We start from the raw sequence: 19089 nt of genomic DNA on the forward strand, positions 1-19089 counted from the left end.
CATCAGAATTTTGCATTGCCCAATTGAAATAATCATTTTTCAATGGCAAATAGATAACTGAAAATTCTTGACCTGCCAAAGTTAACAATCTGGTTCTAGCCTTAATTATAATGTATGCAATCATTTCTAAAACTGAGCAAATGGTCTTTGAAAACCTGTAGGGAGGAAAATCCCATTCCATTATTAACAAAGGATCTTGCTCTGTGGAATCCCACTGGAAAATGAGACCACAAAGCTGCTTCTTCTCTCCTAAGATTGCAAGAAAGAAAGGATTTTCAGGAACGCAGCGATGAGCTTGTCTTTTTTTTTGAAGAGCTTCTGTGACTTTGTCGAGAGCAGCACGAGCTTCAGGGGTTAAAGTTCTTGGCGAAGTGATGTCGCAACTTCCTCTCAGCAAATGGAAGAGCGGACTCAGTTCATCATTGGTGATTCCCAACATCGGTCTGACCCAGTTGATTTCTCCTAGAAGTTGTTGTAACTCTTGTAGGTTGTTGACTCTGGTTCGGATCTGAATTTTTTGTGGTGTTCTTGTCGTCTCAGTCATCTTCCATCCCAGGTACTTCTAAGGTGAAACTTGTTGAATTTTCGTTGCAGAGATTTCAAGTCCAGCTTTTTGAATTTCAGCAACAACACAGTCGCGAGTTTCTTCCATCTCTTCCTTTCAAAGGACTCCACCCTTAAAGCCAATTTTTCTTTCTCTGTATCTATAGATTGACAAACACCAGAACAACCATGGTTTTGCTTAACTGAAAAAGAGTTCCCTGGAACCACAATTTCCCGAGTGGAAGCAGCCACCTCAGCCTCCACCCCAGGCCCAACAGAATCCAATTCAGGTTTCAGTGTCCCCGCACAAACAATTTTAGGAAGTACAGTCACTTTTTCATTTCCATCTTTTACACACTTTGTTCCATCCCCCTTACAAGAGTCACATATTTTTACATTAACAGAACAACGCGAAGAAAAGTCCGAAAGAGTCTCATTTTTTCCCAGAGAGAGAGAAGAAAGATTTTGTTCAACAGAGTTCAAAGCAATACTTTCAGCATTTGCAACAACACTTGTAACATTCTCCGATACACACACAGTCTCTGGTTTACTGGAATTTCGTGAGAGAGAACCAGAAGCTCTGTTTTCTGAGTCCAAGTTGATCTTATTTTTATCACTTTGTTTAAAAAAGCACTACAATAGCGCACTACAAACCGGCACAAGTTCTCTTAAGCTTTCATCTTTTTTGAGAGAGACTAGATTATAGATTCTCCAGTTTATCTGATCCCAAAAATGAAAAGAAAAAGCAGACTGCAGATTTAAATCTTGCGTATTCGCTTTAACCCAGATAAGTAAGTTTTTAAGCTCAGTTTTTGAAATTTCAGAGTGACCTTTTTCTTGTAACATTGTCTCTAATTGATGAAAAACATCCCATTCAACTTCTGATAAATTCGTTCCCATTTTTGTGCTCTTTTAATAATTTTCTTTTTCTCTATTTTTCCTCCCAACGTCACCCAAGCGCTCTCCCGAGATAAGCTACTTACAATTTTCTTGGTTTCGGCGGGAGAGATGATACAGTGTCCTCCTTGTTAACACTTGGGTCTCCGCGGCTGGTGCTTCCACGATTTTTCTTTGTTTTTCTTCTATTCTACGTCCTCACACGGGGCAGCAATATGCGAGGGACGGGACAGGTATAAGTCCAATGGTGTCAGGAACCCACGCCTTAAAAAAGGAACCCACTAGGCCGCGGCAAAATATCCAAATATGGATAACATGGTAACCAGACCAGTGAAGAGATTTTTGCTTTTATTTCCAGCACATCAGTCTCAAAATACAAAATGGAGACATGACAGCTCACTGATCCACACCAAAAAATGTCTCCTTCAACAGGGCTCATACAGCAATACATAAAATCATCTCAGACTAGAATTCAGCCAATCAGACACAGAAAACACATCTTGACAAGCATTCTATCCAATCTTATAAAACATAGGTAATCGTAGCTAAAACAAAGACTAGTTGATAAGAGACAAAGAACAGAGTTCTATTCATGCTAACCTTCTAAAGATATACATTAAATAACCTTGTTGCCATCCTAAAGCCAATTCTACAGAAGCCTATTGTTATTTGTCACGTCTACTGCTTGGGAAACTTTTCTGCTTGCATGGAAAACTTTTTCTGCTTGCATGGGAAACTTTTCTGCAATGCTAACAAAACTCCAGTCTAAGGCCTACATACTTCTTTTTAACCATTTCTTAAAAATCCTCTAACCTTATGGATTCCAACATTTCCCCCTCTCTGTTTGACCCAGAAGCTTTCATTTTCTTGTCGCTTGCTATTTGCGTTTCATAGCTCTATTGCGAAATTTCTGCTTATTATCTGCTGAAGACCTATTTTCACTAAACTGAAGCATCGCTATATTACGGCACAGCAACTTAATGCTGTGAAGACCCAATCCCTGAAAGAGATATGTTTGGCAACAGTCACAAGGCATCGTTCAAAAAACTCTGGTCGATTCCAAGGCCTTAATTCAAAACCTTCGTTCATGTCAATACCCTCATCTACTGCTTTCGTGAGATTTCGTACACTCTCTGTGCTTCTACTTCCTAATTCTCCTGCTTGAATGACAAAAACTTCTCGGACTGTTTTGTTCATCATTCGCCGAACACAACAGAGTATACAAGGTACCACTATCAATATCAGTATTAGAACACCTAATATGTCAAGACCTATCTTGCAAAGTTGCCTTAGCCAAGGTGCAAAACTGCAATTTTGATACAAATCATCCAACCAGGAACCTCCGTCTTCTTTAATTTGGGCTGTCAGATCCTTTAATTTTTGAATGCTTTTGTGAATGGATTCAGAATGATCAGACAAATTCATACAACACAAACCTTCCAATTCCTCACAACCATGTCCTTGTGCCAGTAAGAGAAAATCAATGGCTGCTCTGTTTTGAAGAGTAGCATGTCTAATACTATCAACATTGGTCAACATATCACTGATTGCCGAGGATGTGGCATTAGCTTGTTTGCTCAGCCAACATCCAACTCGATCTAATTGTCTCAATGCCACAGCTGAAGCCAATTGGGGTAGAAATATACCTGCTGAAACCCTTCTGGCGGCATTCCAAGGCATAAAATCACTCTGACAGTTCTCATCATAATGAGGAACAGCTCTCGTTTTCCTTTGTTTCTTTTTCATCACTGCTTTGGCAGTGGGGGCAATTATGGTAAGCATACCAATGCTGCAAGGGCCACCTTCAAGGTGGGCTGGAATGCCTTGCCAACCTCTGTCTCCGCAAATGATCCAATACCCTTTTGGCAATTGCCGTGGAGATTGGTCCGTCTGTAGAAACACATCCCAACTGTTTGAAACATTTGCTGCCCTGAGAAGTTTCTTGGAACAAATGTTCCAATTGAAGGAAGGACTGTTTCCATTGTCAATTCCACCTGGTTTACCATTGGATTCTTTTCTGACCAAAGGAAACTCTTTCACTGGCACACCAACCAAACAGGTTGAGAAAGGCTTTTCTGGTTCCGAATTAGACAGACATATAGTATCCGATCTGGCAGCCTTGGCTAAGGTCACCCAAACATTCGTCTTCGGTTGATCCTCAGGCAAATCTGCACGACAAAAAACAATTGAAATCAAGCAAAACAAGTATACCATTTGATTCTGCCCCATCTCTTTCAAGAACTAAGTTTTGGCAGAATTCTTTCTAAACCAAAACAAGAACCTAAATTTTCAGCCAAAAATTAGCTTTGTTAAACAAACATTCAGCATTTCATTCGTATACTCATAAATAAAAATTGGCACAAAATCAGAGTTCACGGGTTCCACCGATGCACAATGAACGTCAGGCACAAGAGGCGTCAGGCGAGACCCGGGATCCTTCCATTCGGTCTACGTCTGCGTACTCGCTTCCTCAGTTCTAGGCTCGACAACAGGTTCTGAAGTGCGATACGGTTTGACGTTTTTGGCGGGAACCCACTTAATTCTTCCAGCACCTGTGGAAATAGAAGCATACCCTTTGCCCCACGTTATTAATTGAAACGGACCTTCCATCTGTCCAGAGTCAGGGTTTCTAATTAGAAGAGGAGGATGTTCTTTCAGTTTTGCCTGTGTGCTATTTGAAAAGTGTCTAAAGATTGGTGGATCTGGTTCTGTACTTTTACTATTTAGAAAATTAAAAACATACAAAGCCTTACTCAGTCTCATCTGTGGGGTGATTTCCGTTCCCCCTCTCTGTTGATCTAATATGCGTTTTAAGGTTTGATGTGTTCTTTCAATGATTGCTTGGCTTGTGGGAGAGTGGGGAATACCAAAAATGTGTCGAACACCCCATTCATTTAAAAATGTGGCCAATTTTTGAGATATGTATGCGGGGCCATTGTCAGTTTTTACTTCTTGGGGTATACCCAATGAAGCAAAAGCTTGCAGGAAATGATGACAGGCATGGCTGCCAGTATCACTTGTGTGAAGGGAAGCAAAAACTGCACCAGAGAACGTGTCTATGGAAACATGAATATTTTTAAATTTACCAAAAGAAGGCTATTTAGTAACATCTGTTTGCCACAACTGTAGGCTTTGTAAGCCTCGGGGGTTGATTGCTCCTGTAGAAACAGGAGGTTTTACCAATTGACAGTCGGCAAGTATGAATGATAGCTTTAGCTTGACTTTAAGTGATTTGGAACATTTGCATGAGTGCTTGTGCATTTTGGTGGAAAAAGGCACGACTCAATTTTGCTTGTTCAAAACTATTTGGCAATGTGTTAGAAATGACCATTGTCAGCTTGTCCGCTCTTGCATTTCCTTCCACTAAAAATCCAGGAAGTGAAGAATGCGCCCTAATGTGAGAAACAAAATATGGATTAGTTCTATATTGCAAAGTTATAAAAAGACATGAAAGCCAACGATGTAAAGTTTCATTACTAACATCCTTTAAAATGGAACCTTCTATTCTCCTGACTACATTAGCAACATAAGCAGAATCTGTGACCAAATTAAAAGGCTGAGGAAACAGCTGAAAAGCTCAAACTACTGCAGCAGGCTCAACAATTTGAGGGGATCCCTCTACTGTTTGAATATCAGATTCCCAAACATTAGTCTTTTGATTAAACCAAGTCACAACGGACTTGTGGCTTTTACCAGAGCCATCAGTGAAGAGAGTCACAGCATGTAAAGGTTCTTCACTCAATTTAGGTTTTTCTCTGAAACTCAATTTTGCTTGCAGTAGTTTGTGAGCTGGATAGTGTATGGAACAAACACCTGGAAAACCTAAGAATGCATATTGTAAATCATCAGAATTTTGCATTGCCCAATTGAAATAATCATTTTTCAATGGCAAATAGATAACTGAAAATTCTTGACCTGCCAAAGTTAACAATCTGGTTCTAGCCTTAATTATAATGTATGCAATCATTTCTAAAACTGAGCAAATGGTCTTTGAAAACCTGTAGGGAGGAAAATCCCATTCCATTATTAACAAAGGATCTTGCTCTGTGGAATCCCACTGGAAAATGAGACCACAAAGCTGCTTCTTCTCTCCTAAGATTGCAAGAAAGAAAGGATTTTCAGGAACGCAGCGATGAGCTTGTCTTTTTTTTTGAAGAGCTTCTGTGACTTTGTCGAGAGCAGCACGAGCTTCAGGGGTTAAAGTTCTTGGCGAAGTGATGTCGCAACTTCCTCTCAGCAAATGGAAGAGCGGACTCAGTTCATCATTGGTGATTCCCAACATCGGTCTGACCCAGTTGATTTCTCCTAGAAGTTGTTGTAACTCTTGTAGGTTGTTGACTCTGGTTCGGATCTGAATTTTTTGTGGTGTTCTTGTCGTCTCAGTCATCTTCCATCCCAGGTACTTCTAAGGTGAAACTTGTTGAATTTTCGTTGCAGAGATTTCAAGACCAGCTTTTTGAATTTCAGCAACAACACAGTCGTGAGTTTCTTCCATCTCTTCCTTTCAAAGGACTCCACCCTTAAAGCCAATTTTTCTTTCTCTGTATCTATAGATTGACAAACACCAGAACAACCATGGTTTTGCTTAACTGAAAAAGAGTTCCCTGGAACCACAATTTCCCGAGTGGAAGCAGCCACCTCAGCCTCCACCCCAGGCCCAACAGAATCCAATTCAGGTTTCAGTGTCCCCGCACAAACAATTTTAGGAAGTACAGTCACTTTTTCATTTCCATCTTTTACACACTTTGTTCCATCCCCCTTACAAGAGTCACATATTTTTACATTAACAGAACAACGCGAAGAAAAGTCCGAAAGAGTCTCATTTTTTCCCAGAGAGAGAGAAGAAAGATTTTGTTCAACAGAGTTCAAAGCAATACTTTCAGCATTTGCAACAACACTTGTAACATTCTCCGATACACACACAGTCTCTGGTTTACTGGAATTTCGTGAGAGAGAACCAGAAGCTCTGTTTTCTGAGTCCAAGTTGATCTTATTTTTATCACTTTGTTTAAAAAAGCACTACAATAGCGCACTACAAACCGGCACAAGTTCTCTTAAGCTTTCATCTTTTTTGAGAGAGACTAGATTATAGATTCTCCAGTTTATCTGATCCCAAAAATGAAAAGAAAAAGCAGACTGCAGATTTAAATCTTGCGTATTCGCTTTAACCCAGATAAGTAAGTTTTTAAGCTCAGTTTTTGAAATTTCAGAGTGACCTTTTTCTTGTAACATTGTCTCTAATTGATGAAAAACATCCCATTCAACTTCTGATAAATTCGTTCCCATTTTTGTGCTCTTTTAATAATTTTCTTTTTCTCTATTTTTCCTCCCAACGTCACCCAAGCGCTCTCCCGAGATAAGCTACTTACAATTTTCTTGGTTTCGGCGGGAGAGATGATAGAGTGTCCTCCTTGTTAACACTTGGGTCTCCGCGGCTGGTGCTTCCACGATTTTTCTTTGTTTTTCTTCTATTCTACGTCCTCACACGGGGCAGCAATATGTGGGGGACGGGACAGGTATAAGTCCAATGGTGTCAGGAACCCACGCCTTAAAAAAGGAACCCACTAGGCCGCGGCAAAATATCCAAATATGGATAACATGGTAACCAGACCAGTGAAGAGATTTTTGCTTTTATTTCCAGCACATCAGTCTCAAAATACAAAATGGAGACATGACAGCTCACTGATCCACACCAAAAAATGTCTCCTTCAACAGGGCTCATACAGCAATACATAAAATCATCTCAGACTAGAATTCAGCCAATCAGACACAGAAAACACATCTTGACAAGCATTCTATCCAATCTTATAAAACATAGGTAATCGTAGCTAAAACAAAGACTAGTTGATAAGAGACAAAGAACAGAGTTCTATTCATGCTAACCTTCTAAAGATATACATTAAATAACCTTGTTGCCATCCTAAAGCCAATTCTACAGAAGCCTATTGTTATTTGTCACGTCTACTGCTTGGGAAACTTTTCTGCTTGCATGGAAAACTTTTTCTGCTTGCATGGGAAACTTTTCTGCAATGCTAACAAAACTCCAGTCTAAGGCCTACATACTTCTTTTTAACCATTTCTTAAAAATCCTCTAACCTTATGGATTCCAACATTTCCCCCTCTCTGTTTGACCCAGAAGCTTTCATTTTCTTGTCGCTTGCTATTTGCGTTTCATAGCTCTATTGCAAAATTTCTGCTTATTATCTGCTGAAGACCTATTTTCACTAAACTGAAGCATCGCTATATTACGGCACAGCAACTTAATGCTGTGAAGACCCAATCCCTGAAAGAGATATGTTTGGCAACAGTCACAAGGCATCGTTCAAAAAACTCTGGTCGATTCCAAGGCCTTAATTCAAAACCTTCGTTCATGTCAATACCCTCATCTACTGCTTTCGTGAGATTTCGTACACTCTCTGTGCTTCTACTTCCTAATTCTCCTGCTTGAATGACAAAAACTTCTCGGACTGTTTTGTTCATCATTCGCCGAACACAACAGAGTATACAAGGTACCACTATCAATATCAGTATTAGAACACCTAATATGTCAAGACCTATCTTGCAAAGTTGCCTTAGCCAAGGTGCAAAACTGCAATTTTGATACAAATCATCCAACCAGGAACCTCCGTCTTCTTTAATTTGGGCTGTCAGATCCTTTAATTTTTGAATGCTTTTGTGAATGGATTCAGAATGATCAGACAAATTCATACAACACAAACCTTCCAATTCCTCACAACCATGTCCTTGTGCCAGTAAGAGAAAATCAATGGCTGCTCTGTTTTGAAGAGTAGCATGTCTAATACTATCAACATCGGTCAACATATCACTGATTGCGGAGGATGTGGCATTAGCTTGTTTGCTCAGCCAACATCCAACTCGATCTAATTGTCTCAATGCCACAGCTGAAGCCAATTGGGGTAGAAATATACCTGCTGAAACCCTTCTGGCGGCATTCCAAGGCATAAAATCACTCTGACAGTTCTCATCATAATGAGGAACAGCTCTTGTTTTCCTTTGTTTCTTTTTCATCACTGCTTTGGCAGTGGGGGCAATTATGGTAAGCATACCAATGCTGCAAGGGCCACCTTCAAGGTGGGCTGGAATGCCTTGCCAACCTCTGTCTCCGCAAATGATCCAATACCCTTTTGGCAATTGCCGTGGAGATTGGTCCGTCTCCAGAAACACATCCCAACTGTTTGAAACATTTGCTGCCCTGAGAAGTTTCTTGGAACAAATGTTCCAATTGAAGGAAGGACTGTTTCCATTGTCAATTCCACCTGGTTTACCATTGGATTCTTTTCTGACCAAAGGAAACTCTTTCACTGGCACACCAACCAAACAGGTTGAGAAAGGCTTTTCTGGTTCCGAATTAGACAGACATATAGTATCCGATCTGGCAGCCTTGGCTAAGGTCACCCAAACATTCGTCTTCGGTTGATCCTCAGGCAAATCTGCACGACAAAAAACAATTGAAATCAAGCAAAACAAGTATACCATTTGATTCTGCCCCATCTCTTTCAAGAACTAAGTTTTGGCAGAATTCTTTCTAAACCAAAACAAGAACCTAAATTTTCAGCCAAAAATTAGCTTTGTTAAACAAACATTCAGCATTTCATTCGTATACTCATAAATAAAAATTGGCACAAAATCAGAGTTCACGGGTTCCACCGATGCACAATGAACGTCAGGCACAAGAGGCGTCAGGCGAGACCCGGGATCCTTCCATTCGGTCTACGTCTGCGTACTCGCTTCCTCAGTTCTAGGCTCGACAACAGGTTCTGAAGTGCGATACGGTTTGACGTTTTTGGCGGGAACCCACTTAATTCTTCCAGCACCTGTGGAAATAGAAGCATACCCTTTGCCCCACGTTATTAATTGAAACGGACCTTCCATCTGTCCAGAGTCAGGGTTTCTAATTAGAAGAGGAGGATGTTCTTTCAGTTTTGCCTGTGTGCTATTTGAAAAGTGTCTAAAGATTGGTGGATCTGGTTCTGTACTTTTACTATTTAGAAAATTAAAAACATACAAAGCCTTACTCAGTCTCATCTGTGGGGTGATTTCCGTTCCCCCTCTCTGTTGATCTAATATGCGTTTTAAGGTTTGATGTGTTCTTTCAATGATTGCTTGGCTTGTGGGAGAGTGGGGAATACCAAAAATGTGTCGAACACCCCATTCATTTAAAAATGTGGCCAATTTTTGAGATATGTATGCGGGGCCATTGTCAGTTTTTACTTCTTGGGGTATACCCAATGAAGCAAAAGCTTGCAGGAAATGATGACAGGCATGGCTGCCAGTATCACTTGTGTGAAGGGAAGCAAAAACTGCACCAGAGAACGTGTCTATGGAAACATGAATATTTTTAAATTTACCAAAAGAAGGCTATTTAGTAACATCTGTTTGCCACAACTGTAGGCTTTGTAAGCCTCGGGGGTTGATTGCTCCTGTAGAAACAGGAGGTTGTACCAATTGACAGTCAGGGCAAGTATGAATGATAGCTTTAGCTTGACTTTAAGTGATTTGGAACATTTGCATGAGTGCTTGTGCATTTTGGTGGAAAAAGGCACGACTCAATTTTGCTTGTTCAAAACTATTTGGCAATGTGTTAGAAATGACCATTGTCAGCTTGTCCGCTCTTGCATTTCCTTCCACTAAAAATCCAGGAAGTGAAGAATGCGCCCTAATGTGAGAAACAAAATATGGATTAGTTCTATATTGCAAAGTTATAAAAAGACATGAAAGCCAACGATGTAAAGTTTCATTACTAACATCCTTTAAAATGGAACCTTCTATTCTCCTGACTACATTAGCAACATAAGCAGAATCTGTGACCAAATTAAAAGGGTGAGGAAACAGCTGAAAAGCTCAAACTACTGCAGCAGGCTCAACAATTTGAGGGGATCCCTCTACTGTTTGAATATCAGATTCCCAAACATTAGTCTTTTGATTAAACCAAGTCACAACGGACTTGTGGCTTTTACCAGAGCCATCAGTGAAGAGAGTCACAGCATGTAAAGGTTCTTCACTAAATTTAGGTTTTTCTCTGAAACTCAATTTTGCTTGCAGTAGTTTGTGAGCTGGATAGTGTATGGAACAAACACCTGGAAAACCTAAGAATGCATATTGTAAATCATCAGAATTTTGCATTGCCCAATTGAAATAATCATTTTTCAATGGCAAATAGATAACTGAAAATTCTTGACCTGCCAAAGTTAACAATCTGGTTCTAGCCTTAATTATAATGTATGCAATCATTTCTAAAACTGAGCAAATGGTCTTTGAAAACCTGTAGGGAGGAAAATCCCATTCCATTATTAACAAAGGATCTTGCTCTGTGGAATCCCACTGGAAAATGAGACCACAAAGCTGCTTCTTCTCTCCTAAGATTGCAAGAAAGAAAGGATTTTCAGGAACGCAGCGATGAGCTTGTTTTTTTTGAAGAGCTTCTGTGACTTTGTCGAGAGCAGCACGAGCTTCAGGGGTTAAAGTTCTTGGCGAAGTGATGTCGCAACTTCCTCTCAGCAAATGGAAGAGCGGACTCAGTTCATCATTGGTGATTCCCAACATCGGTCTGACCCAGTTGATTTCTCCTAGAAGTTGTTGTAACTCTTGTAGGTTGTTGACTCTGGTTCGGATCTGAATTTTTTGTGGTGTTCTTGTCGTCTCAGTCATCTTCCATCCCAGGTACTTCTAAGGTGAAACTTGTTGAATTTTCGTTGCAGAGATTTCAAGTCCAGCTTTTTGAATTTCAGCAACAACACAGTCGCGAGTTTCTTCCATCTCTTCCTTTCAAAGGACTCCACCCTTAAAGCCAATTTTTCTTTCTCTGTATCTATAGATTGACAAACACCAGAACAACCATGGTTTTGCTTAACTGAAAAAGAGTTCCCTGGAACCACAATTTCCCGAGTGGAAGCAGCCACCTCAGCCTCCACCCCAGGCCCAACAGAATCCAATTCAGGTTTCAGTGTCCCCGCACAAACAATTTTAGGAAGTACAGTCACTTTTTCATTTCCATCTTTTACACACTTTGTTCCATCCCCCTTACAAGAGTCACATATTTTTACATTAACAGAACAACGCGAAGAAAAGTCCGAAAGAGTCTCATTTTTTCCCAGAGAGAGAGAAGAAAGATTTTGTTCAACAGAGTTCAAAGCAATACTTTCAGCATTTGCAACAACACTTGTAACATTCTCCGATACACACACAGTCTCTGGTTTACTGGAATTTCGTGAGAGAGAACCAGAAGCTCTGTTTTCTGAGTCCAAGTTGATCTTATTTTTATCACTTTGTTTAAAAAAGCACTACAATAGCGCACTACAAACCGGCACAAGTTCTCTTAAGCTTTCATCTTTTTTGAGAGAGACTAGATTATAGATTCTCCAGTTTATCTGATCCCAAAAATGAAAAGAAAAAGCAGACTGCAGATTTAAATCTTGCGTATTCGCTTTAACCCAGATAAGTAAGTTTTTAAGCTCAGTTTTTGAAATTTCAGAGTGACCTTTTTCTTGTAACATTGTCTCTAATTGATGAAAAACATCCCATTCAACTTCTGATAAATTCGTTCCCATTTTTGTGCTCTTTTAATAATTTTCTTTTTCTCTATTTTTCCTCCCAACGTCACCCAAGCGCTCTCCCGAGATAAGCTACTTACAATTTTCTTGGTTTCGGCGGGAGAGATGATACAGTGTCCTCCTTGTTAACACTTGGGTCTCCGCGGCTGGTGCTTCCACGATTTTTCTTTGTTTTTCTTCTATTCTACGTCCTCACACGGGGCAGCAATATGCGGGGGACGGGACAGGTATAAGTCCAATGGTGTCAGGAACCCACGCCTTAAAAAAGGAACCCACTAGGCCGCGGCAAAATATCCAAATATGGATAACATGGTAACCAGACCAGTGAAGAGATTTTTGCTTTTATTTCCAGCACATCAGTCTCAAAATACAAAATGGAGACATGACAGCTCACTGATCCACACCAAAAAATGTCTCCTTCAACAGGGCTCATACAGCAATACATAAAATCATCTCAGACTAGAATTCAGCCAATCAGACACAGAAAACACATATTGACAAGCATTCTATCCAATCTTATAAAACATAGGTAATCGTAGCTAAAACAAAGACTAGTTGATAAGAGACAAAGAACAGAGTTCTATTCATGCTAACCTTCTAAAGATATACATTAAATAACCTTGTTGCCATCCTAAAGCCAATTCTACAGAAGCCTATTGTTATTTGTCACGTCTACTGCTTGGGAAACTTTTCTGCTTGCATGGAAAACTTTTTCTGCTTGCATGGGAAACTTTTCTGCAATGCTAACAAAACTCCAGTCTAAGGCCTACATACTTCTTTTTAACCATTTCTTAAAAATCCTCTAACCTTATGGATTCCAACATTTCCCCCTCTCTGTTTGACCCAGAAGCTTTCATTTTCTTGTCGCTTGCTATTTGCGTTTCATAGCTCTATTGCAAAATTTCTGCTCATTATCTGCTGAAGACCTATTTTCACTAAACTGAAGCATTGCTATATTACGGCACAGCAACTTAATGCTGTGAAGACCCAATCCCTGAAAGAGATATGTTTGGCAACAGTCACAAGGCATCGTTCAAAAAACTCTGGTCGATTCCAAGGCCTTAATTCAAAACCTTCGTTCATGTCAATACCCTCATCTACTGCTTTCGTGAGATTTCGTACACTCTCTGTGCTTCTACTTCCTAATTCTCCTGCTTGAATGACAAAAACTTCTCGGACTGTTTTGTTCATCATTCGCCGAACACAACAGAGTATACAAGGTACCACTATCAATATCAGTATTAGAACACCTAATATGTAAAGACCTATCTTGCAAAGTTGCCTTAGCCAAGGTGCAAAACTGCAATTTTGATACAAATCATCCAACCAGGAACCTCCGTCTTCTTTAATTTGGGCTGTCAGATCCTTTAATTTTTGAATGCTTTTGTGAATGGATTCAGAATGATCAGACAAATTCATACAACACAAACCTTCCAATTCCTCACAACCATGTCCTTGTGCCAGTAAGAGAAAATCAATGGCTGCTCTGTTTTGAAGAGTAGCATGTCTAATACTATCAACATTGGTCAACATATCACTGATTGCCGAGGATGTGGCATTAGCTTGTTTGCTCAGCCAACATCCAACTCGATCTAATTGTCTCAATGCCACAGCTGAAGCCAATTGGGGTAGAAATATACCTGCTGAAACCCTTCTGGCGGCATTCCAAGGCATAAAATCACTCTGACAGTTCTCATCATAATGAGGAACAGCTCTCGTTTTCCTTTGTTTCTTTTTCATCACTGCTTTGGCAGTGGGGGCAATTATGGTAAGCATACCAATGCTGCAAGGGCCACCTTCAAGGTGGGCTGGAATGCCTTGCCAACCTCTGTCTCCGCAAATGATCCAATACCCTTTTGGCAATTGCCGTGGAGATTGGTCCGTCTGTAGAAACACATCCCAACTGTTTGAAACATTTGCTGCCCTGAGAAGTTTCTTGGAACAAATGTTCCAATTGAAGGAAGGACTGTTTCCATTGTCAATTCCACCTGGTTTACCATTGGATTCTTTTCTGACCAAAGGAAACTCTTTCACTGGCACACCAACCAAACAGGTTGAGAAAGGCTTTTCTGGTTCCGAATTAGACAGACATATAGTATCCGATCCGGCAGCCTTGGCTAAGGTCACCCAAACATTCGTCTTCGGTTGATCCTCAGGCAAATCTGCACGACAAAAAACAATTAAAATCAAGCAAAACAAGTATACCATTTGATTCTGCCCCATCTCTTTCAAGAACTAAGTTTTGGCAGAATTCTTTCTAAACCAAAACAAGAACCTAAATTTTCAGCCAAAAATTAGCTTTGTTAAACAAACATTCAGCATTTCATTCGTATACTCATAAATAAAAATTGGCACAAAATCAGAGTTCACGGGTTCCACCGATGCACAATGAACGTCAGGCACAAGAGGCGTCAGGCGAGACCCGGGATCCTTCCATTCGGTCTACGTCTGCGTACTCGCTTCCTCAGTTCTAGGCTCGACAACAGGTTCTGAAGTGCGATACGGTTTGACGTTTTTGGCAGGAACCCACTTAATTCTTCCAGCACCTGTGGAAATAGAAGCATACCCTTTGCCCCACGTTATTAATTGAAACGGACCTTCCATCTGTCCAGAGTCAGGGTTTCTAATTAGAAGAGGAGGATGTTCTTTCAGTTTTGCCTGTGTGCTATTTGAAAAGTGTCTAAAGATTGGTGGATCTGGTTCTGTACTTTTACTATTTAGAAAATTAAAAACATACAAAGCCTTACTCAGTCTCATCTGTGGGGTGATTTCCGTTCCCCCTCTCTGTTGATCTAATATGCGTTTTAAGGTTTGATGTGTTCTTTCAATGATTGCTTGGCTTGTGGGAGAGTGGGGAATACCAAAAATGTGTCGAACACCCCATTCATTTAAAAATGTGGCCAATTTTTGAGATATGTATGCGGGGCCATTGTCAGTTTTTACTTCTTGGGGTATACCCAATGAAGCAAAAGCTTGCAGGAAATGATGACAGACATGGCTGCCAGTATCACTTGTGTGAAGGGAAGCAAAAACTGCACCAGAGAACGTGTCTATGGAAACATGAATATTTTTAAATTTACCAAAAGAAGGCTATTTAGTAACATCTGTTTGCCACAACTGTAGGCTTTGTAAGCCTCGGGGGTTGATTGCTCCTGTAGAAACAGGAGGTTGTACCAATTGACAGTCAGGGCAAGTATGAATGATAGCTTTAGCTTGACTTTAAGTGATTTGGAACATTTGCATGAGTGCTTGTGCATTTTGGTGGAAAAAGGCACGACTCAATTTTGCTTGTTCAAAACTATTTGGCAATGTGTTAGAAATGACCATTGTCAGCTTGTCCGCTCTTGCATTTCCTTCCACTAAAAATCCAGGAAGTGAAGAATGCGCCCTAATGTGAGAAACAAAATATGGATTAGTTCTATATTGCAAAGTTATAAAAAGACATGAAAGCCAACGATGTAAAGTTTCATTACTAACATCCTTTAAAATGGAACCTTCTATTCTCCTGACTATATTAGCAACATAAGCAGAATCTGTGACCAAATTAAAAGGCTGAGGAAACAGCTGAAAAGCTCAAACTACTGCAGCAGGCTCAACAATTTGAGGGGATCCCTCTACTGTTTGAATATCAGATTCCCAAACATTAGTCTTTTGATTAAACCAAGTCACAACGGACCTGTGGCTTTTACCAGAGCCATCAGTGAAGAGAGTCACAGCATGTAAAGGTTCTTCACTAAATTTAGGTTTTTCTCTGAAACTCAATTTTGCTTGCAGTAGTTTGTGAGCTGGATAGTGTATGGAACAAACACCTGGAAAACCTAAGAATGCATATTGTAAATCATCAGAATTTTGCATTGCCCAATTGAAATAATCATTTTTCAATGGCAAATAGATAACTGAAAATTCTTGACCTGCCAAAGTTAACAATCTGGTTCTAGCCTTAATTATAATGTATGCAATCATTTCTAAAACTGAGCAAATGGTCTTTGAAAACCTGTAGGGAGGAAAATCCCATTCCATTATTAACAAAGGATCTTGCTCTGTGGAATCCCACTGGAAAATGAGACCACAAAGCTGCTTCTTCTCTCCTAAGATTGCAAGAAAGAAAGGATTTTCAGGAACGCAGCGATGAGCTTGTTTTTTTTGAAGAGCTTCTGTGACTTTGTCGAGAGCAGCACGAGCTTCAGGGGTTAAAGTTCTTGGCGAAGTGATGTCGCAACTTCCTCTCAGCAAATGGAAGAGCGGACTCAGTTCATCATTGGTGATTCCCAACATCGGTCTGACCCAGTTGATTTCTCCTAGAAGTTGTTGTAACTCTTGTAGGTTGTTGACTCTGGTTCGGATCTGAATTTTTTGTGGTGTTCTTGTTGTCTCAGTCATCTTCCATCCCAGGTACTTCTAAGGTGAAACTTGTTGAATTTTCGTTGCAGAGATTTCAAGTCCAGCTTTTTGAATTTCAGCAACAACACAGTCGCGAGTTTCTTCCATCTCTTCCTTTCAAAGGACTCCACCCTTAAAGCCAATTTTTCTTTCTCTGTATCTATAGATTGACAAACACCAGAACAACCATGGTTTTGCTTAACTGAAAAAGAGTTCCCTGGAACCACAATTTCCCGAGTGGAAGCAGCCACCTCAGCCTCCACCCCAGGCCCAACAGAATCCAATTCAGGTTTCAGTGTCCCCGCACAAACAATTTTAGGAAGTACAGTCACTTTTTCATTTCCATCTTTTACACACTTTGTTCCATCCCCCTTACAAGAGTCACATATTTTTACATTAACAGAACAACGCGAAGAAAAGTCCGAAAGAGTCTCATTTTTTCCCAGAGAGAGAGAAGAAAGATTTTGTTCAACAGAGTTCAAAGCAATACTTTCAGCATTTGCAACAACACTTGTAACATTCTCCGATACACACACAGTCTCTGGTTTACTGGAATTTCGTGAGAGAGAACCAGAAGCTCTGTTTTCTGAGTCCAAGTTGATCTTATTTTTATCACTTTGTTTAAAAAAGCACTACAACAGCGCACTACAAACCGGCACAAGTTCTCTTAAGCTTTCATCTTTTTTGAGAGAGACTAGATTATAGATTCTCCAGTTTATCTGATCCCAAAAATGAAAAGAAAAAGCAGACTGCAGATTTAAATCTTGCGTATTCGCTTTAACCCAGATAAGTAAGTTTTTAAGCTCAGTTTTTGAAATTTCAGAGTGACCTTTTTCTTGTAACATTGTCTCTAATTGATGAAAAACATCCCATTCAACTTCTGATAAATTCGTTCCCATTTTTGTGCTCTTTTAATAATTTTCTTTTTCTCTATTTTTCCTCCCAACGTCACCCAAGCGCTCTCCCGAGATAAGTTACTTACAATTTTCTTGGTTTCGGCGGGAGAGATGATACAGTGTCCTCCTTGTTAACACTTGGGTCTCCGCGGCTGGTGCTTCCACGATTTTTCTTTGTTTTTCTTCTATTCTACGTCCTCACACGGGGCAGCAATATGCGAGGGACGGGACAGGTATAAGTCCAATGGTGTCAGGAACCCACGCCTTAAAAAAGGAACCCACTAGGCCGCGGCAAAATATCCAAATATGGATAACATGGTAACCAGACCAGTGAAGAGATTTTTGCTTTTATTTCCAGCACATCAGTCTCAAAATACAAAATGGAGACATGACAGCTCACTGATCCACACCAAAAAATGTCTCCTTCAACAGGGCTCATACAGCAATACATAAAATCATCTCAGACTAGAATTCAGCCAATCAGACACAGAAAACACATATTGACAAGCATTCTATCCAATCTTATAAAACATAGGTAATCGTAGCTAAAACAAAGACTAGTTGATAAGAGACAAAGAACAGAGTTCTATTCATGCTAACCTTCTAAAGATACACATTAAATAACCTTGTTGCCATCCTAAAGCCAATTCTACAGAAGCCTATTGTTATTTGTCACGTCTACTGCTTGGGAAACTTTTCTGCTTGCATGGAAAACTTTTTCTGCTTGCATGGGAAACTTTTCTGCAATGCTAACAAAACTCCAGTCTAAGGCCTACATACTTCTTTTTAACCATTTCTTAAAAATCCTCTAACCTTATGGATTCCAACATTTCCCCCTCTCTGTTTGACCCAGAAGCTTTCATTTTCTTGTCGCTTGCTATTTGCGTTTCATAGCTCTATTGCAAAATTTCTGCTTATTATCTGCTGAAGACCTATTTTCACTAAACTGAAGCATCGCTATATTACGGCACAGCAACTTAATGCTGTGAAGACCCAATCCCTGAAAGAGATATGTTTGGCAACAGTCACAAGGCATCGTTCAAAAAACTCTGGTCGATTCCAAGGCCTTAATTCAAAACCTTCGTTCATGTCAATACCCTCATCTACTGCTTTCGTGAGATTTCGTACACTCTCTGTGCTTCTACTTCCTAATTCTCCTGCTTGAATGGCAAAAACTTCTCGGACTGTTTTGTTCATCATTCGCCGAAGCCAACGGAGTATACAAGGTGCCACTATCAATATCAGTATTAGAACACCTAATATGTAAAGACCTATCTTGCAAAGTTGCCTTAGCCAAGGTGCAAAACTGCAATTTTGATACAAATCATCCAACCAGGAACCTCCATCTTCTTTAATTTGGGCTGTCAGATCCTTTAATTTTTGAATGCTTTTGTGAATGGATTCAGAATGATCAGACAAATTCATACAACACAAACCTTCCAATTCCTCACAACCATGTCCTTGTGCCAGTAAGAGAAAATCAATGGCTGCTCTGTTTTGAAGAGTAGCATGTCTAATACTATCAACATTGGTCAACATATCACTGATTGCGGAGGATGTGGCATTAGCTTGTTTGCTCAGCCAACATCCAACTCGATCTAATTGTCTCAATGCCACAGCTGAAGCCAATTGGGGTAGAAATATACCTGCTGAAACCCTTCTGGCGGCATTCCAAGGCATAAAATCACTCTGACAGTTCTCATCATAATGAGGAACAGCTCTTGTTTTCCTTTGTTTCTTTTTCATCACTGCTTTGGCAGTGGGGGCAATTATGGTAAGCATACCAATGCTGCAAGGGCCAC

Source organism: Melospiza georgiana, chromosome W (assembly GCF_028018845.1).
Source record: "Melospiza georgiana isolate bMelGeo1 chromosome W, bMelGeo1.pri, whole genome shotgun sequence".
Classification (NCBI taxonomy): domain Eukaryota; kingdom Metazoa; phylum Chordata; class Aves; order Passeriformes; family Passerellidae; genus Melospiza; species Melospiza georgiana.